General features: G+C 26.1%; 1 pseudogene; it reads right to left on the bottom strand.

Moving 5' to 3' along the window:
* LOC141403154 (NADH-ubiquinone oxidoreductase chain 2-like) overlaps positions 1-14,735 on the bottom strand; it is a 36,940-nt pseudogene that overhangs the window by 1,419 nt on the left and 20,786 nt on the right.

Raw genomic sequence — 14,735 nt, 5'->3', positions numbered from 1 at the left:
CTTTTTTTTTTTCCTTCTTTATAGTAATTTTTTTTGAAATTTTGAAAAAAAATTATATTTTTATTTTTTTATAGTGAATTAAAATTAGTACAATTTTTAAAAATTTTTAAGAATGTAATTTAAGGGTTTTTAAAATTATATATATATATATAGATAATTAATTTTTGCATATATATATATATATATATATATATATATATATATATATATATATATATATATATATATATTTATCTATATACAATATTTAATAATATCTATATTATTTATATTATATAGATGTATATATATATATATAAATAATTTATATATATAACTATATTCATCTAATTGATTATTAATATATAAATTATTTATATAATGTATACTATATATTAGACATTATATTACTATTGATAGATAAATAGATGGATAATAAAGATTAATTTGTCTATTATGATTAATTGGATTGTTATAGAAATTTTTTTTTGATTCTAGATCAATAGATAAATAGTGATTAATTAAACATTTATATATATATATCTATCTATATAATAGAGTATATAGACCTAATTTCAGATTCTGCACGCTTCAAATAAAAAATAGATACCCCCTATAATATTAAATTAATGTTATTAAAAACATTAAATATATATTATATAAATTATTATAATACAAAATTAATGTAATTATAAATATTAGCTATATATATCATATTTATATGTATATATATAACAAAAATAATATTAGTTATATTTATTATATTTATATTTATATGTATAATAAAAATATGTTACATATTAAAGATATGTATATAGATAATTAATTTTTGCATATATATATATATATATATAGATTTATCTATATACAATATTTAATAATATCTATATTATTTATATTATATAGATGTATATATATATATAAATGATTTATATATATGACTATATTCATCTAATTGATTATTAATATATAAATTATTTATATAATGTATACTATATATTAGACATTATATTACTATTGATAGATAAATAGATGGATAATAAAGATTAATTTGTCTATTATGATTAATTGGATTGTTATAGAAATTTTTTTTTGATTCTAGATCAATAGATAAATAGTGATTAATTAAACATTTATATATATATCTATCTATATAATAGAGTATATAGACCTAATTTCAGATTCTGCACGCTTCAAATAAAAAATAGATACCCCCTATAATATTAAATTAATGTTATTAAAAACATTAAATATATATTATATAAATTATTATAATACAAAATTAATGTAATTATAAATATTAGCTATATATATCATATTTATATGTATATATATAACAAAAATAATATTAGTTATATTTATTATATTTATATTTATATATATAATAAAAATATGTTACATATTAAAGATATGTATATAGATAATTAATTTTTGCATATATATATATATATATATATATATATATATAGATTTATCTATATACAATATTTAATAATATCTATATTATTTATATTATATGGATGTATATATATATATAAATGATTTATATATATAACTATATTCATCTAATTGATTATTAATATATAAATTATTTATATAATGTATACTATATATTAGACATTATATTACTATTGATAGATAAATAGATGGATAATAAAGATTAATTTGTCTATTATGATTAATTGGATTGTTATAGAATTTTTTTTTTTGATTCTAGATCAATAGATAAATAGTGATTAATTAAACATTTATATATATATATATATATATATATATATATATATATATATATATATATATATATCTATATAATAGAGTATATAGACCTAATTTCAGATTCTGCACGCTTCAAATAAAAAATAGATACCCCCTATAATATTAAATTAATGTTATTAAAAACATTAAATATATATTATAAAAATTTTTTATATGAAAAAATAACACTAAAAATTTTTAAATTTTTGAAAAATTTAAAAAAAAAAATCGGGATTTTGATAAAATTTATGGATTTTTAAAAATTCTGATGGTTCATTTTTTACTTTTTGATTTTTTTTATTACTAATTTAAATTATTTTATAATTAATAAATTTAATATTTATTTGTTAAAATATTAAATAAAATTATAATAGAATGAATCTTTATATTAGGGGATATAATTGATTTATTTCTATGTAAAAATTAATATATAATTTTTATAGTTAAGAGTTGAAAATATTACCTAGTACCAATTTTTATTTATTTATTAAGTTAATATATTAGTTATTTTATAATATGAAATTAATGTAATTATATATCTATATATGTGTATATATAGATAATTAATTTTTGCATATATATATATATATATATATATATATATATATATAGATTTATCTATATACAATATTTAATAATATCTATATTATTTATATTATATAGATGTATATATATATATATAAATGATTTATATATATAACTATATTCATCTAATTGATTATTAATATATAAATTATTTATATAATGTATACTATATATTAGACATTATATTACTATTGATAGATAAATAGATGGATAATAAAGATTAATTTGTCTATTATGATTAATTGGATTGTTATAGAAATTTTTTTTTGATTCTAGATCAATAGATAAATAGTGATTAATTAAACATTTATATATATATATATCTATCTATATAATAGAGTATATAGACCTAATTTCAGATTCTGCACGCTTCAAATAAAAAATAGATACCCCCTATAATATTAAATTAATGTTATTAAAAACATTAAATATATATTATAAAAATTTTTTATATGAAAAAATAACACTAAAAATTTTTAAATTTTTGAAAAATTTAAAAAAAAAATCGGGATTTTGATAAAATTTATGGATTTTTAAAAATTCTGATGGTTCATTTTTTACTTTTTGATTTTTTTATTACTAATTTAAATTATTTTATAATTAATAAATTTAATATTTATTTGTTAAAATATTAAATAAAATTATAATAGAATGAATCTTTATATTAGGGGATATAATTGATTTATTTCTATGTAAAAATTAATATATAATTTTTATAGTTAAGAGTTGAAAATATTACCTAGTACCAATTTTTATTTATTTATTAAGTTAATATATTAGTTATTTTATAATTTGAAATTAATGTAATTATATATCTATATATGTGTATATATAGATAATTAATTTTTGCATATATATATATATATATAGATTTATCTATATACAATATTTAATAATATCTATATTATTTATATTATATAGATGTATATATATATATATATAAATGATTTATATATATAACTATATTCATCTAATTGATTATTAATATATAAATTATTTATATAATGTATACTATATATTAGACATTATATTACTATTGATAGATAAATAGATGGATAATAAAGATTAATTTGTCTATTATGATTAATTGGATTGTTATAGAAATTTTTTTTGATTCTAGATCAATAGATAAATAGTGATTAATTAAACATTTATATATATATATCTATATATATAAAATAGAAAAATGTTTGTATGTTTGTTTGTTTGTTTGTTTGTTTGAAATTTATAGACTCAAAAACCGCTGAACCGATCTTGCTGAAATTTTCAGGGTATATTACTACATCGCCTGAAAGTAACATAGGCTATAAAAAGTTTCGAAATTCCGCTCTGATCCGTCAGAATCGGAGGTACCTCCAAAAAATTTAAACTTTGTATGCAAATATCTATAGAACGGTTACAGATACAGACTCCAAATTTGAAATGTGTGATGGATTTTAGCCTAAAAATAAATGTGCCAAAATATATCGAAATCGGTCTAGATTTGGATATAGCTCCCATATATATTTTCGTCCGATTTCAAGTATTTGATGTACCAAACACGCTATATATGTCCGATTTCCATGAAATTTGGAATGCGTGACGGAACGTGGCTTATAACAAAATGTGCCAAACTATATCGAAATCGGTCCAGATTTGGATATAGATCCCATATATATTTTCGTCCGATTTCAAGTATTTGATATACCAAACACGCTACATATGTCCGATTTCAATGAAATTTGGAATGTGTGACTAAATTTGTTGCAGAAATGAGTATGCCAAATTATGTTGAAATCGGTTCAGATTTGGATATAGCTCCTATATATATTTTCGGCCGATTTCATGTAATTGATGAACCCAACCCACTATGTATGTCCAATTTCAATGAAATTTGGAATGTGTGACTAAATTTGTTGTAGAAATGAGTATGCCGAATTATATTGAAATCGATTCAGATTTGGATATAGTTCCTATATATATTTTCGGCCGATTTCATGTATTTGATGCACCCAACCCACTATGTACATATGTCCAATTTCAATGAAATTTGGAATGTGTGACTAAATTTTTTGCAGAAATGAGCATGCCAAATTATCTTGAAATCGGTTCAGATTTGGATATAGCTCCTATATATATTTTCGGCCGATTTCATGTATTTGATGCACCCATCCCACTATGTATGTCCAATTTCAATGAAATTTGGAATGTGTGACTAAATTTGTTGTAGAAATGAGTATGCCGAATTATATTGAAATCGGTTCAGATTTGGATATAGCTCCTATATATATTTTTGGCTGATTTCATGAATTTGATGCACCCAACCCACTATGTATGTCCAATTTCAATGAAATTTGGAATGTGTAACTAAATTTGTTTTAGAAATGAGTATGCAAAATTATATTGAAATCGGTTCAGATTTGGATATAGCTCCTATATATATTTTCGGCCGATTTCATGTATTTGATGCCCCAAACACGCTATGTATGTCCAATGTGTAACTAAATTTGTTGTAGAAATAAGTATTGAAATCGGTGTTGATTTGGCTATAGCTCCCATATTTATTTCAATGAAATTTGTGCGGTATCTACGTGTATATCTATAACGGAGGAAAATGTTTGTACGTTTGTTTGTTTGAAGTTTATGGACTCAAAAACCGCTGATCCGATCTTCCTGAAACTTTCAGAGTATATTACGAGATGAAAGTGTCACACTCTATATAAATCTTAAAAATTCCGCCCCGATCTGGAGATATAGCCTCAGGATCGGAAGTACCTCCAAAAACTGTAGACTTTGTATGCTGATATCTAACGAACGATTATCGATACAGTCTTTAAATTTGGTATGTGTGACGGAATTTGGTCTAAAAATAAATTTGCCAAAGTAATTTGAAATCTGCTCAGATTTGGATATATATTTTCGGCCGATTTAATGCATTTGATGCATAAAACACGTTTTGTATGCCCAATTCCAATGAAATTTGGAATGTGTGACGGAATTTATTGCAGAAATAAATGTTCCAAACTATTTTGAAATCGGTTCAGATTGGGATATAGCTCCCATATATATTTTCGGCCGATTTCATGTATTTTCTACACCAAACACGCCATGTATGTTCAATTTTGACGAAATTTGGAATCTTTGACGGAATTGATCCTAGAAATTAGTTTGCCAAATTATATTGAAATCGGATCAGATTTGGATATACCTACAATATATATTTTTTGGCCGATTTCATGTATTTTATGCAATAAACACCTTAGGGGTTATCATGAACGGCAATTCCCCGTGAATTTTTTAACTTTCTCCCTTAAGTTGCAACGGCGGAAAGACAAAACTCACGGGGAAATTTCATTCATGATAACCCCGCTTATGTTTGTCCAATTTCAATGAAATTTGAAATATGTGGCGGAAATTGATCTACAAAAAAAATTGTCAAATTATATAGAAATCGGTTCAGATTATAGCTCCCATATTTATTTCAATGAAATTTGTGCGGTATCTACGTGTATATCTATAACGGAGGAAAATGTTTGTACGTTTGTTTGTTTGAAGTTTATGGACTCAAAAACCGCTGATCCGATCTTCCTGAAACTTTCAGAGTATATTACCTCATGAATGTGTCACACTCTATATAAATCTTAAAAATTCCGCCCCGATCTGGAGATATAGCCTCAGGATCGGAAGTACCTCCAAAAACTGTAGACTTTGTATGCTGATATCTAACGAATGATTATCGATACAGTCTTCAAATTTGGTATGTGTGACGGAATTTGGTCTAAAAATAAATTTGCCAAAGTAATTTGAAATCTGCTCAGATTTGGATATATATTTTCGGCCGATTTCATGTATTTGATGCACCAAACACGCTATGTAAGCCCAATTTCAATGAAATTTGGACTATGTGGCGGGAATTGGTCTACAAAACAAATTGGTAAATTATATTGAAAGAATTTCAGTGAATACAATTTCAGGAAATGCACGAACGTGCAAATCCATTGATACTGTGGCAACTGAAGACAACGCGGCTAACTATCCAGTTGAATTCCTAAGTTCGTTGGATCTTCAGGCTTTCCACCACATAAATTAGTGCTAAAAGTTGGTGTTCCTATTATTTTATTAAGAAACATAGACCCACCTCGCCTTTGCAATGGTACAAGGTTAACAGTAAAAAAACTACATAACTATTTAATTGAGGCAACGATTATTACTGGGAAGTATATAGGTTCAGATGTACTTCTACCTCGAATCCCTCTAATAGCAACAGAAACGCCCTTCAATTTTAAAAGATTGCAGTTTCCTGTACGTTTGGCATTTGCAATGACTATAAATAAATCCCAAGGACAGACTCTTTGTGTATTCGGCCTAAATTTAGCATGTTCTTGCTTTTCTCATGGTCAGCTCTACGTTGCATGTTCACGTGTTGGTAGACCGGCCGATTTGTTTGTTTACGCTCCTGAAGGAAAAACAAAAAACATTGTATATCCTAAAGCATTACAATAAATACTTTACTTTAAATTTTTGAATTTGATTTCTATCTGATTTCAAAAAATCCGTAAAATTTCAAATGCATATCAATCTAAAGGGGTAGCGAAGCGCACCGGGTTCAGCTAGTCTATCTATATAATAGAGTATATAGACCTAATTTCAGATTCTGCACGCTTCAAATAAAAAATAGATACCCCCTATAATATTAAATTAATGTTATTAAAAACATTAAATATATATTATAAAAATTTTTTATATGAAAAAATAACACTAAAAATTTTTAAATTTTTGAAAAATTTAAAAAAAAAAAATCGGGATTTTTGATAAAATTTATGGATTTTTAAAAATTCTGATGGTTCATTTTTACTTTTTGATTTTTTTACTAATTTAAATTATTTTATAATTAATAAATTTAATATTTATTTGTTAAAATATTAAATAAAATTATAATAGAATGAATCTTTATATTAGGGGATATAATTGATTTATTTCTATGTAAAAATTAATATATAATTTTTATAGTTAAGAGTTGAAAATATTACCTAGTACCAATTTTTATTTATTTATTAAATAAATTTAATAATTTTCTTATTTTTATTATTTTAGATTATTAATTTTTGTTAATTTTTGTTATTATTAATAAAATTTTAAGTATAAAGTTTTATTTTAGCTTATAAATTTATTATTAGTTTAATTTATATGTAAATTTTTGTATGAATTTTTATTTATTTAAATAATAAATAAATGAATTTATATTCGCAGTAATTAGTATTATTAATTAGAGAAATCTAGAAATAGTAATATTAAAGAGTATTGGCTAAATTTGTGCCAGCAGCCGCGGTTATACGAATAATGCAAATAAATTTTGTTAGTTAAAGTTAAATTGTTTAATTTAAAATAAAATATGATTTATTAGGTGAAATTTTTAAATTATTAATTATTTTATTATAAATTAATTGAAGCTTGGAAATTTTAGTAATAAACTAGGATTAGATACCCTATTATTTAAAATGTAAATATTAATACTTAGGTAGTAGTAGTTATGTTCTTGAAACTTAAAAAATTTGGCGGTATTTTAGTCTATTCAGAGGAACCTGTTCTGTAATCGATAATCCACGATGGACCTTACTTAAATTTGTTTAGTTTATATACCGTCGTTATTAGAATATTTTATAAGAATGTTAATTTTCAAAATTTTTAAAAAGAAAATATATCAGATCAAGGTGTAGCTTATATTTAAGTAGAAATGGGTTACAATAAATTTATTTAAACGAATATAAATTTGAAATGTTTATTGATAGTAAAATTATAAAGATTAGTAATTTGATTTTAGCTCTAAAATATGTACACATCGCCCGTCACTCTTATTATTAAGATAAGATAAGTCGTAACATAGTAGATGTACTGGAAAGTGTATCTAGAATGCAATTTAAAGCTTATTTAGTAAAGCATTTCATTTACATTGAAAAGATTTTTGTGCAAATCAATATAAATTGATTAGATTTTATTATTAATTTTTTTGTTGTATGCATATATTTTATTAAAAATAATTATATAGTGATTGGTTTTAGTATTTTATAAAGAAAAAATAAATTTAATTATAGTGAATTAGTATTGTGAAAGAAAATTGAAATAATTTGAAAAATTACTATTTTAAAAGAAAATTTAATTTATTGTACCTTGTGTATCAGGGTTTATTAAATAAAAATTAAAAATTTAATTTTCTCGATTTTAAAAGAGTTAATATATTATAAAAGTTAATGTGGCAAAATTATTTTTAATAATATATTAGAAATGAAATGTTATTCGTTTTTAAAGGTATCTAGTTTTTTAAGAAATAAATTTAATTTAGAAATTTTATATTATTTAGTTAGTTAAATTAATTAAATAATTATTTAATTTTAATATTTTATGGGATAAGCTGTAAAATAAATTATTAAAAATATTTAAATAAAATAATAAATATAGATTTAGAAATAGTTATTATTAGTAAAAGTGTTATAATTTATTTTATAAATTAAATTATTTATTTAAATTTTAATTTTTTATTAAAATATTCATTTTAATTTTAGAAATGAAGTAATAATGATAAAATTAGTATATTATTATTGTATAAATAATTTTTTATGATAAGTTTTTATAAAGAACTCGGCAAAATTAATGTTCGCCTGTTTAACAAAAACATGTCTTTTTGAATTATTTAAAAAGTCTAACCTGCCCACTGAATAATTTTTAAATGGCCGCAGTATCCTAACTGTGCAAAGGTAGCATAATCATTAGTCTTTTAATTGAAGGCTGGTATGAATGGTTGGACGAGATATTAACTGTTTCATAAAAATTTATAATAGAATTTTATTTTTTAGTCAAAAAGCTAAAATATATTTAAAAGACGAGAAGACCCTATAAATCTTTATATTTAGGCAATTATAATTTTTTGGATTTTTTTTTGTTATGATTGTTAATAATATTTTATTGGAATGATATTAAAATTTAAAAAACTTTTAATTAATTAAATCATTAATTAATGATTAATTGATCCGTTATTAACGATTAAAAATTTAAGTTACTTTAGGGATAACAGCGTAATTTTTTTGGAGAGTTCATATCGATAAAAAAGATTGCGACCTCGATGTTGGATTAAGAGATATATTTAGGTGTAGCCGTTTAAATGTTAAGTCTGTTCGACTTTTAAATTCTTACATGATCTGAGTTCAAACCGGTGTAAGCCAGGTTGGTTTCTATCTTTAAAAATTTAAAATATTTCAGTACGAAAGGACCTAATATTTGATAAATTATTATTTTTGTTATTGAATATAATTAATATTACTATTTTGGCAGATTAGTGCAATAAATTTTGAATTTTTATATGTAATTTATATTAAAAATAGTTCATGTTTTATTTAGAAAATTTATTATTTATTATTGGTAGATTATTATTAGTAATTTGTGTATTAGTAAGAGTTGCTTTTTTGACTCTTCTTGAGCGTAAGGTATTAGGATATATTCAAATTCGGAAGGGTCCTAATAAGGTTGGAATTATGGGAAATTTAAGTTACTTTAGGGATAACAGCGTAATTTTTTTGGAGAGTTCATATCGATAAAAAAGATTGCGACCTCGATGTTGGATTAAGAGATATATTTAGGTGTAGCCGTTTAAATGTTAAGTCTGTTCGACTTTTAAATTCTTACATGATCTGAGTTCAAACCGGTGTAAGCCAGGTTGGTTTCTATCTTTAAAAAATTAAAATATTTCAGTACGAAAGGACCTAATATTTGATAAATTATTATTTTTGTTATTGAATATAATTAATATTACTATTTTGGCAGATTAGTGCAATAAATTTAGAATTTATATATGTAATTTATATTACAAAGGAAGGAAGGCTACAGTTTTTAAATATAATATCTTTGAGGGAGGGAGTTTTCTTAAGAGTGATTTCAGATATCACAATATATTGATATGTATAAGACCTGGAAAACATAAATCCCATGTATAAAATAAATTACAACTATCCTCAAGCTTAAGGTTCTCGCACCTGGTTCTATTCTTTATTTAATTCACTCAGGTAGATCTTAGTCCAATCTGTAGAAATAAGGAGAAATTAATAGTGTGAGATTATATAACCTACGTAGAAATACTTATAGTCGAAAAGACTTTAGGAGGAGTGTTACCTCCTGAAACATACAAAAATACCATAGTAGCTTCATAACAACCCTTAATGGGCAGAGAGCGCCTTCATATCTTCTATATTTATACGTTAAAATATTAAAAACAGTTAATATAATTATAGCATTTCATTATATTTTATCTTAGTCGGGGTAGCAAAGCGCACCGGGTTCAGCTAGTTTTCATATAAAAATGGATTTATAAAATTGGTGATAACATGAAAAAAGGAAAATACAGGCAGACGAAATTTTTGGAGTAGTTACCTCGGAGTATGTAATATAAGTCCGATATTATGGTAATCTTTACATTCCTTTATTCATATTACTTACAACATACAAATAATCAAAAAAGTCGATTTTAGCACTTGCAAAAAAACTCCTAATAAACATACCGTTATAACGGCCAATAACCATTCAATTCAATACTATTAATTATTTTTAGGTCAACCAGTATGTTTAGAAAATTACTGCGTTAATAATTTTTATTTAACTTTAGATCTAACATATTGGTTGGATGTGTGGGACTGTGCTAGCTTAATTAATTCAATTAATTAAAAATCATCAAGTTCAATGCCTAACAGACTGCGAGACGAAGTTCGCCGCGTTCACTGGTTTCACAAAAAGAAGTAACAACCTTTAAAATGGCTTTACTAGCCACACAACATTTTAAATTTTCTTGATTTTTTGGTCAAGGTGAAATCCTGCGTACGTCCCTGGTAAAGATCATATCGCTCATTTTCTCAAAGAGTGTCATAAATCAAAAATGCGTTTTCTAAAATAGCAATTTCTTGTTGTGTTAAATTTTCATATTGATATCTTTAAAACTCAAAGAGTTACAGCTCCTTTACTTGGAGTTTGGGATAATCAACGAAAAAGTATTTTGAGTTTATGAAGCACTACAGCATTTTAAATGAAATCCTGTACAGAAATTTAGCACTGATAACTGACAACTCCTTGCAAAATATGATCCAAGTAGAATAATAGACTTTTTAAGTTCAGAAGTGGGTGCCACCGTGGTGCAATGGTATGCACGCCAGCCTTGCACGCAGAAGGTCGGTGATTCGATTCCCCGGCCAGGCAACACCAAACATTTTTCAACGGTGTCAAAAATACTCATTTCCTGAGTATTTCAGCCTTGAAAAACTTCTCTATAAGTGGTGTCTTAGGACACGCCGTTCGGACTAGGCGATAAACAGTAGGTCCCATATCATTGAGCTAAATATGAATCGGGGTGCACTCATTGATATGAGAGAAGTCTCCCTTGTCCCGTATGGGATGTTGTGGAACAATGTTTTTTTTGTGTTTAAGTTCAGAAGTCAAATTTGAATCGGCAACTGAAAACAAGTTTTTCTTGAAACGAATTTTTCGAGATGAGTAAATGAGCAATATGTCTGCATCAGAATAGCCTCGAGACCAGTGTTAATCACCACTGGGCTCGCGAGCCGTGTCTGTGTGAACACACACAATCTCAATTGTGGTGAGTTTGAACGTTACTCTCACCACCGATCATCTTCTTTGTTTTAGCAATGAATCAACGCACACGATGTTTATCTCTAGATAAACCAATCGTGCCGATATCGTAACGAAATCGGAACAAAATTCGGACGTTACGTCCGATATCTGATCCGAAATCGTAACGATATCTTAACGAAAGTTGTATGAAGAGGTTGACATAATTTCGGAACGAAATGTCGGAGCGAAATCGATTTCGGTCAGAATTCGCAACGAAATCGGAAGAAAATCCTTGGGAAATTCGGAATGCGAATTTTTTCCTCCGAATTTTCGTACAGATTTCTGAACGATTTCGGAATAATGTCGTATGAAAATATGAGGTACCTTCCGAACTTACGTAAAGAGTTCTGAACGATTTTTTTATTGATAAATTTTCTTTGTTATGTTTTTAATTGGAAGGTTATAATTTCAAAGATATCTAATGATTTTCACTGTTGTTATCATTTTGTAGTTATAGTAGAACAATGTAAACATTGTGTACGAATATGTTGAGTCTATCATCACTAGCTTGAATTATTATATGTTGCATTTATAATCTAATATATAAAAGACAATGTGTGTATGTTAGTGTTTGTTTGTTTGTATGTTTGTAAGTTCCGCATAGACTCAAAAACGGCTAAATAGATTTTCTTGAAAATTTCAGATAATGTACTGGGAACACCGGTGGTGAAAATAGGCTATATATTTTTTTGAATGGTCGTCGCGGAAGTGAAATATCGCGGTCATCCCAAATTATTCAAAAATGTATTATTTCAGATAATATACCTAATTTTAGTAAGCGTGACTACAAAACCGCTAAAACACTGGCTTCAATATGTGGGATAACACGGTCAACGCCATATTTTGGAATACAGTAAAATCCCGATGACTTGAGATGTCACTATATAGAAATTCCGAAAAATCTTATGAAATTTTTTATGTGGAGTTTTTAGGTCTGAGAATAGGTCGTAATCTATTTTTTTATCACGCTAAGTGTAGTGACCGGTGGTCCTCCCCACAATTTTTTTAAGAAAACCGCGAAATTCAAGATACGTTTTAATATATTGTTTACAAATTGTTTGCAATGCTATGGTAATTACAGTCTTGACCCTGAATGGTCGTCGCGGAAGTGAAAAACGCGGTCATCCGAAAATTTTCAAAAATGTATTATTTCAATTAATATACATAATTTTAGTAAGCGTGACACAAAAGTGATATAAACACTAGCTTGAACAAGTGGGATAGCGCGGTCGTGAGCTATTTTAATACGGCTAAGTGTAGTGACCGGAGGTTCTCCTTCAATTTTTTTTTTTAAATCTGAAGTCCATGATATTTTTCAACGTATTGTTTACAGATTGTTTGCAATACTACTGTAATTACTGTATCGACCCTGAATGGTCTTCGCGGAAGTGAAATATCGCGAAAAGTGAAATATCGCGGTCATCACAAAATTTGCAAACATTTATTATTTCAGATAATACACATAATTTTGTAAGCGTTCCTAAAAAATGCTATAAACGCTGAACACTAAACAATAAGTGGGACAGCGCGATCAACTCCATATTTTGGAATACAGTAAAATCCGGATAACTTGAGATGTCACAAGATCGAAATTCCAGAAAGATCCATTGGAAATCAGACAAAGTTATTGATATACAATACAATATCATCATTGGAATCAGAATACCGCGATCGTGTTCGATTTTTGAAAATATTATAATTACGGATAAAATCTCAAAATGTGGGAAGTGAAACTTCATGAGCATTGATTTCAATCCTTGGAATAGCTAGGTAAAGATACATTTTTTCTTACGTACCGGATTGACCCGAAACCAAAAGTGTTTCGGCCAGCGGCTGCCAACCCAGCATTATATGCTGCTACAACAACAACAATTTATAGAAGTAATTTTTTTATGAATTATATAAATGTTGCCATACATATCCCGAAGGAACATACATTTCGCTGAGGGGTATTTTACCACTATTGCATATAGAGCGCGAAGAAAAAAGGCGTTACGTTCGATCGGGCTGTATGAGGTTAAATCTACCAAAAATAGCGAAAATCAGGCGCCACCGTTCTATGGGAGCTATATCAAAACAAGGACGTACACTGAAAATTATCTGCAAGACTGTTTACGACCCCCAACAGTGGCTATATCTCTGAACTATCGAAAATCGGGAGGTACTGTTTTATGGGAGCTATATCAAAACGGGAACCTATAAAAAGGCGTGTCTTTCGGTCGATCCGAATATCTATGCTCTCCTCTTTAAAATATATTAAAACCAGATTTCAGCCATTTCGGTGTGATAATGATGTTAAATCCACAAAAATAACGAAAATCAGCCGGTACCGTTCTATGCGAGCTATATCAAAACGTGGACCTATACTGACAATTCTCTGCAGTAATAATTACGACCCCAACCGAGACCACCAATTCAATATATAGCAATGTTAATTGACGTGCACCGACAATTATATGTGGGTCACAAAGAGCATTAAACTGTCGATTTATGGTGAAGGGTATAATAAAAGAGATTTTATATCTTAAATTTGGGGGATAACATTACATGGAATTTATGTCAAAACATTGATTTATATTATGAAGTTTCTAGAGGGATGCCTAATTATGGCTGTATCAATACTGGATAGATAACTAAAGTTTACACGGAGAACCCAAACAACGGGCCAGCAACGCGGTCCGGGTCAGCTAGTTTAAAATATTTAAAAAATGTACATGCGAATTTTATAACCAACCATTTTGTTTTTCGACAACAAACTAAAATGTTGCTTG

Source organism: Musca autumnalis, unplaced genomic scaffold (genome assembly GCF_047663935.1).
Source record: "Musca autumnalis isolate F117 unplaced genomic scaffold, ASM4766393v1 scaffold_4, whole genome shotgun sequence".
NCBI lineage: Eukaryota > Metazoa > Arthropoda > Insecta > Diptera > Muscidae > Musca > Musca autumnalis.
Note: the sequence above shows the minus strand (reverse complement) of the source record. Positions and strands in the feature narration are given on the sequence as shown.